Here is an 8,192-nt window from a genome sequence, read left to right as displayed (position 1 = left end):
GTCTCCTGTTAGGCAAACTCCTGCATTTTTCCACATTATTGTGGTTAAGACCAACACGTTCTCAGGGAATCATATAGTCCGTTTTTGTTAGATGTAATTCGAAGCTGGTGCTTCTGATGTGTACTACCTGTAACAGTGGAATAGTGGCCATGTTTTAAAGATCTGGCATTTAGAAACCTGGAAGGATGGCCAGAATAAGTCGAGTTTGGCAGCAAGGAAACTACTATTTTATTACATGTGGGAGTTTTGTGTTGCTTTCTGTAACATCTTATTTGTTTTCGCTTCCTGGCTTGGTATAATTCTCTTTTCTTTCACCAACCTCCAAACAGTTGAAAAAGATGACTGTCCCTCTCTGGGGACCGATTTATAATATATATTTTAAGAGCAGACACGGTCACATAAACTTAAATGACTATGTAAATATTCAAAAACAACCATTCCTCTTAAATTAGGAAGTAATTCTTTCTATTTTTTTTTTTTCAATGAATATAGCATATTATAGTGTTGGGGGGGGTTGTAAGTTTTTTTCAATGTGCGTGAAGGCGAGTGAAAACCGAAGCAGAATTTTTCATTAACAAGACTTTTTTTCAATTTAGAGTGATTTTACTTAGGCTGAAAATGTAAATGAAACCAACCGCAGCTCATTTGATTTGCATAAAGTGTCAAAAAGTGCATGACTAAAGTTTTCTGCTGTTCAACTTGAATACTGAGCACTGGTGGATAGAGCTGCACACATGCCACAAAAAGAAAATGACTTTTTTTTTGTTAAATACACTGATGCCATAAACTCACCAAGAAAATGAATGAATAAATTAAGATATAAATATAAATAAATAATTAAATGTAAAGTGCTATATTAAAATTGTAAAAAAGTAAGCAGATATAAGCTACTCCAGTTATGCTTCACTAAACTGGAACCTCCTGTGAGCCTCTGTTAAGAATAAAAAGCATGTTCTGGCAGGAGGTGGCTGATAGAAACAAAAACTTAAAGGTGTGTAAAAGGTAGCAGCTTGTTAGATTTTTGTTCTGCTGTGTTTAATTGTATCCTCGAGTGAACCCTTGTCAACTTTATAATGCGGCTTTGTGTTTCTCTCTGTTCCTGCCACAGTGGTCAATCTGGAGTAATGAATCAGACAACTGTTTGAATAAATGTTCAGCCCTCCCTCACACATTTTGTGCATGAAAATACTTACTGCAGAAGAACAGACAAGGATTGTTTAGTGGTGGCACTTTATTTGATATGCGTAAAATCCCAACACTGTCAACAAATAAGGAAAAATGCTGATTGACTGTCAAAAGTGTAGAAAGGCTGCAAATTCCTATCGGAGTTTACAGTCTTGCTTGAGGCTCTGTGATGCTGATTTAGACACAGCGGGCAACAAAACACATATGCGGCTGACTTAAAAGTCGTTAGTTGTGCCAAAGCTGAACCAAACTGAACTGAACTTTCCAATTAGTCCCAAGAGGAGAATGCATGCTTGTATGACATTAAAAAACAAAACGTACCCTATAAACATCAGATTTTTTTGAAATGATTTGCTGAATCATTAAGCAGATGGGATATCTTTTTAGAACCAGGAGATCAGCTAATTTAGCTTCATCTTCATGTGTTTAAAACGGAGTAACAGATCAATTCTGTTCAACCTTTGAGTTGGTTGTGTCATAGGCTCTACAATCTGTCTGAAACGCTCAATAAGTGTGGACAATATTTGTTGACTAATCTGAGCCGTGGGCAAAAAGAAAGTCAGGGAAGCCACGCCCACCAACACTGATCAATGCACATGTTAGAAAAAGAAAAAGCCATTACTATTATTATTCTTGCCTATCTGCACTATAGTATAATCATATAAGCACATCCCGAGAACTATTTTTAAAGGCAGTGAGACTCAATTCAGCAATTCAGCGTCACATACAAGTGTAACTGCACTTTAATACTATATACAATACCAAAATTTAAGTAGGCAAGAGTCTCCTTCTGTTCAAAATTGTAAGTTGCCTTATGTTTGAGTGCGGTCTTTCAGCAGTGTGAAGGCCCTGTAGAGTCATTTTAGGAAACATGTCATTAGGTCATGTGTGAGGCATCTCAACAACAGATGTAAAGGTTCTGTCTGCTGTCACCTCTCTTCAGCTGCTGCACATCCACTTCTGTGTCACAAATTACCTACAGGGATGGAAAAGTTTGCTGGTGCTACTGGGTTGAATTAATGACTTTTGACCAAAACTATTGAAGCATGCAGCGAGTTTCAGAACTTCATTCTATCTGCCTGAAAACAACCATCTCTGCGACTATATTCCTTTTCATAAAATGAAGTTTGGGTTGAAGATAAAGGGCTCACTTAGTCAGATAAGTCACATATGTGTCAGCACAACTTGACAGAAATACTTGCTGAGGTGAAACTGGTGCAGGAGCAGATATCTGTTTTGAGAATAGCAAATCCGTTTCCTTCTGCTCCTTTAATGGCAAACTTATTCATTTTTCTTGTGCCATGATTTGTATCTGAACCTGCATTAAAAGCAGCTTGTGGAATGTCAACGTATGTGTAAATGTACCCTGAGTGAAAGGGAAAGGGCTGCAATCTGGTATTTGTGAAATGCAATGTCACTCACAAGAATCTAACCTGTGATCACCATGTGGTAAACAAGCAGCAAGAAACATTATTTTTATTATTCAAGCAGCTTATTTAGATAATTGGAACCAAGATGATGAACTGGATTACATTCCATCAAATCTGTCAACAAAAAGGGGAATTCTTTGACATCAACCAGGAGCCCTATAGATGTTGGTACCTGTTTAATTGAAAACATGTAAAAATGTAGGTAAAGCTGCATTTACACTGAAAGCGACTTGCTGTGACATGACGACCGGAGAGCATAGAGAGAGACCACAGGTGAACTGCTGGTGACGGTGATCCGAACTAAACCTTTTTCAACTTCCCAGCTTTTTTTTTTTTTTTTTAAGTGACTACCAATGAGAGCGCAGGAAACTGTTGACTGAAATCTCACCTAGAAAATAAATGTCCTAGGCCAGAAATGTATTTATATTTACTGGAGCCAGGAATCTCGGCAAGCAAGTAGCTTGAATTATGCATGATGTGGAGGAAATGTAAACTGCATGGTCCTCCCCTGCTTCTTATTTATCATTTGGTCTCTCTCTATATAGATGGTCCTATGTTCTCAGGGGTTTTTCCCTTTCTTATTGTCATTTATCTGCAATTTCTTTGCTTGTTTACAAGTTTTGGATTTGCTGTTTCTACATGCCCACTCGCTAATATATGAGTTGTTTTTAATCACACACTTGTGACAGTTTCTCCGCCATTTCTACATCCTTCACAAGGCATGGTTTTTCAAAACACAGTGGATTTGGTAAAGAAAAATAATGTAAAATCTGTGTTTCCCCCCAAGCGCACAGACACCTGTTTGGCACCTGTGTATCCATCCATTTCTGGATCCCCTATGACTCCAACCACCTGCAGTTGGCATTCTACAAACTGTTCAACAGCCCTCAGGTGTTTATTTTTCCCTTTGTCAGTAAGCTGAACTGGGGACACTGAGTGACAGAGACTGATATCTGCACATGTGACAGAGCGCAGATTTGTCCATGTTCAGGTATTCAGCTGGAGAACACAAGAATAGAAGCAGGAGGCTTATTTTTCTCCCGCTCTTTCCTCAAGACCTTCCTTAGTCATTTACTACAGGCAGCATGTGGCAGCTGTGGAAAAGCAGCACAGTAAATTGGGGGCTGAGCTCATGATTCCCCTCTGGTGACAAGCCCTCAGGCCAGACGAAGTGTTAGTTAATCCCATTGTGTGTATGTGTGGGAAAGCAGCAGAGCAGTTCAGGGGCAGGGAGGCAGCAAGTGTAGCTGTGGTGGTGTGCTTGTGTTTGTGTGGTCTTTGTGGTTGGTGGAATGATGACTGCCATTTGTATTCCATGATGCTTCGGGAGACTCACGCCAAGGGACACAAGAAATCACCCATACACATCCGCGCACACAGAGTTTCAAGCCATGAGCTGGTATTTCAAGAGCTTGTATTCCCCACAGGGCCCAGAGCAGCATCATGATGTATATTTCCTTCCCTTCACCCAGCAGGATGTGAAAAGCACAGATCCTTTTGAGGCAAAGGGTCAAATGGCCTGCTGTCCCCTCACACATCCTCCCACATCACCCACAAACCTCTGCCTCGACTAGGCAGTCTCTCTGCATGCTAATAGCAGGTGAGAGACGAGTACATCCCTCACGACTCAACGGTTCCTCTAAGCTCCCCTATTCCCCCACCCACTCCCTGCCACCCAGGGGCTTGTTGCGTCTCATGTGGATCTGTCATGGATGCGCTGCGGTAGGGCTCAAAAGTTCTGATGAGCGCCGTTCAAAATCTGAGCTTGTACATAATTCAGCACTTTTGTACAGGGATTTCTTTATCTTGTCATGGTGCTGATCCAGTCTTAAAGCCTTAAAATCACTCTGTGCTTTTATTAAAACTTTCTCTCATATGGAAACAGAATGTGATGGCTGAATATTCTCTGGTTGGAAATTGTTGAACAGAGGCTTCAGCTGTCATTGAGGAGGGTATAAAATGTATAGTAGCCACGCTTGCATATCACATCCACATGAGTAACATGTTGCTTTGTAAAATGCTGATTTTCAAATATGGGATGACAACACAACTTAAATCTCGAGCAATAGCTTTAATTTTGAATTATAAAATGCAGTGGTATTCCTGGAAGTTTCCACTATAGGATTAATCATGGTTTGCATTCTTTGAGAATTTCAGAATAAGTCTTAAGTGGCCAAATCATTTGGTACAATGCTAAATTATAGGGGAAAGACTTGGTGCATAAATAATTTTTTTCAGTCATACTTTGAACTTGAAAACATATCCTCAGATATTGCATAGATTGCTGAAAATCCTTATCATGCTCTATAAAACCACTGAAAATCCCTGAAAAAAATGATTTAGTGATTCATGATCTGTATTTTTTGGTATTTTGAGTTATTTCCCTACCCTTCCCCAGTACTTCTTAGTGCATGTCTTACTTTGCCTCTCTGTTTATTTGTAACTTCCTGTTTTACTTTGTTAGGGTTTTTCTTCTGACTAGTCTCTAGTTTCACTTCCTATTTTTCATTTTCCCTGATTGCTTTCACCTGTTTTTTGTTCAGCTGCGTTCAATTATGTGATTACCCAAGTGTGTATAAATAGTGCTCTCTTCGCTTTCTTGTAATGTTTGTTATCCTTCCCAGTGGCTCTTGACACTGTTAAGAGAACTGTTTGTGTTCCTGTCACGTAATTGCGAGGTTCCTGCAAATTCCCAGATAAAGCATAGAAGTGACATATGAAGGATAGAAGGATTCTGTTTGTATCCTGGCTGGGGTCTTTCTGTGTGGAGTTTGAATGTCTAACCAGGTCTAGAGTATGTAAAGTGGAGTTTTTCCAGAGACATACATGATCGGTTAATGGTTTGTTATTGGCCATGGATGTGCAGTAGATAAAGTGCTTATGTACTGTCATATGTACAGGTGCATCTTGTAGTTAAAAGCATTTTGACTGATCAGTAAGACTAGAGAAGTGTAAAGTACCTTTCCAGTGAATGAAGGCTTAGCTTGATGCTCCACTTTGTCTGTCTTTTCCTTTTCCAAAAATCCGCGGACGTCTTTGATATAGTTTTAAGTTACTTACAAATGTCCAAAGATTGGTACAGGATAACTGAGTCCAGAATTATCAAAGACTTAGAAAGTTCAAACGGATGCAGAGTAATTGAGAGGTCAAAAAACTGTGTAGCTCCACTCCCCTCTCACCTAACTTCTTTTCTCTCCCAGACCATCAAAATAAAAGCATACATTTCAAGTACAAGCAATCAAACTATGAACGTATTCCATTATTCTTAATATGTCGATCTGCAAGCATTCCTTCCAATATAATACAACTTCTAAGCAAGTGAGTCATAACTTTATAGTTTTAATAATTAACCCAAATTGTGTTAATCATATAAATTCCACAAACTACATCTAGGCTCCTACATGCGATATAAATGTGACGCAGTATTTCCCAAGTGGCAAGGTGGTATTTGGAAAACCATGATGCAACCATTCCTCATGATGCATGATGTTTATGCAAGATCCACGATTCATGGTAGACTCAAGAACAGAGATGTTTTCTTTTGAATCTGGTTTCCACATCTACAAAAAGTACTTAATATCTAAACTCCTTGAGATTACTTTTTAATCCTTTTCACCTTCATGCAAAGTAATGTTTTTTTCCTAAGGACTGATTTACACCATGAAATTTAGTCAAAGCAGTTCTTACCTACACTTCTGATTTGTTAACTGCTTGCTCCAGTGCGATCACAATAAGGCTGCTTAATAAAGATGGATCCAATCTGTATCAATGTTAAAGGAATAATTTCTCTACACTATGATGCCTTTTTTGCATTGAGTCTCAATTCAGATTACCAAAAGAAAGGTGGGGGTTCAAATCAAATCCATTGCACAAATGAAGTAATTCCCCAAACAATCAAGAAGCATCTCACAAAGAGATGTGATTTTTCATCTCAGGAAAGCAAGCAAAAACAAATAATGAGCACATTATTTTGTTCGGGAGAAAAACCAATTTATGTCATGTCTGAGTGAAAACACAGCTATTATGAAATCCTAAAATAAACAAAATAATGAATGTGCACAGCTCTGAAGCAGTGATGTTTCCTGGCGTGTGTGTGTGTTAGTTCTGTTAAAACAGTTTAAATGAGGGCCACTTCTTCCTGGGCTTCTCTGCAGCTGTACCATTTTAGTTTTCTTTGCACGCAGCTGATTTTCTTCCCCAATCCCCTCGCTAATAAGCGTTCTTGACTGTCTACCTTCATGCCATCACCACAGGGCATAACATTTGGTCTCCCTCTTCCCCACCCTCTCCTCTCTGTGTTCATCTAGACCTTTCCATCTGTCTCCACACCTGCCCTGGGAGTCTGTAACACAAGGCTGAAAACAGTTAAAAGAAAGTGACACAGGCCTGGCTTGTCAGCTGACCTCTTTCTCTTGGTCTGTTCTGCTCTTCTCTCTTGGTATTGGTGCTGTTTTTCCACTCTATCTAGTGCATCTAACCTGGACCCTTTTCTCTCTTTGTCACTTTGATTTTTTTTTTTTTTCGAGAAGAAGGTTGTTGACATTAAAGCTGTTAACCTTTAACTTTGTTGCTTCTGCTACTTGTTTCATCTAGAATATTTCAAAGCACCTGCATTTAGCGCACATCACATCATTAAGAGAAAATAATGGCTGCAAAGTTGAGTGGAAGCTGATAAAGCTTTGCAATGAAATTGGAGCAAACTATTTTTTTGAAGAACACATAATGGCAGCTGGATTATCTTTTCTATTTATGTATTTATGAAACATTGTTAATTAAAATATTTAGAAAGCGGTATAATATTTTGACTTCATATTTCTGCAGGGCTGGATATTACAAAGTGAATCACTTTGTAGACTCGTCATCAGATTCAAGTGATTTAAGCTGCAGCTTTCTCACAGACTGTGATCCTTGCTGAAATGCATTTATGTTTAATGCAATTATTAATCTTTTAAACTGATGACCTACACAGGTGGTCTAATTGCCAGTCGGTTAATATCACGTGGCAGTTCCTGAGGCTGAAACGTAAATCCAATAGTGTTGGCTTCACTTACCAATGTTAAAATGAGAAACTTTAGAGCAGAAATAAAGCTGCCTTTGGAGTTTTTTATGCCTTTTGGATCATGTTAATGCAAATGTGTTTGTTGTGTGGTTGATTGTACAACAGTAGACATCTATGTCTGTGTGATGCATCCATACGCACCTTGCTAACAAGCCTGCAAGTGGTAGCTCACAACTAACAGCTCCAGCTTCCCACGTAAATATGTTAAACTCTGATGCTACAAAAAGAACATGGTTTTGTCTGAAAAGGAGTGGGTGACATCACGGTAGTTATAACTGTGCCAGAACTGCCCAAAGAGGCTGTGCCCACTTTGTAGTGCCAGTTTTTGCTCCTGTCAGCCTCTCTTCTGCATTTTATGGTGACACCTTGGTTTATTTTAATGTGTTTTGGCAAGAGCAATACGAACATTAGAAATATGTTTGTGTAACTTAGAAATAGGAAAAGCGAATTTTAAAATCATTTAATTTTGTCCTTTTTCAAGCTTCTGATTGGCCAACATGGCTTTGCTCTGTTGATTT

Source organism: Simochromis diagramma, unplaced genomic scaffold, assembly GCF_900408965.1.
Source record: "Simochromis diagramma unplaced genomic scaffold, fSimDia1.1 OVJJ01000304.1, whole genome shotgun sequence".
Classification (NCBI taxonomy): Eukaryota; Metazoa; Chordata; class Actinopteri; order Cichliformes; family Cichlidae; genus Simochromis; species Simochromis diagramma.
This window is presented reverse-complemented; position numbering follows the sequence as displayed.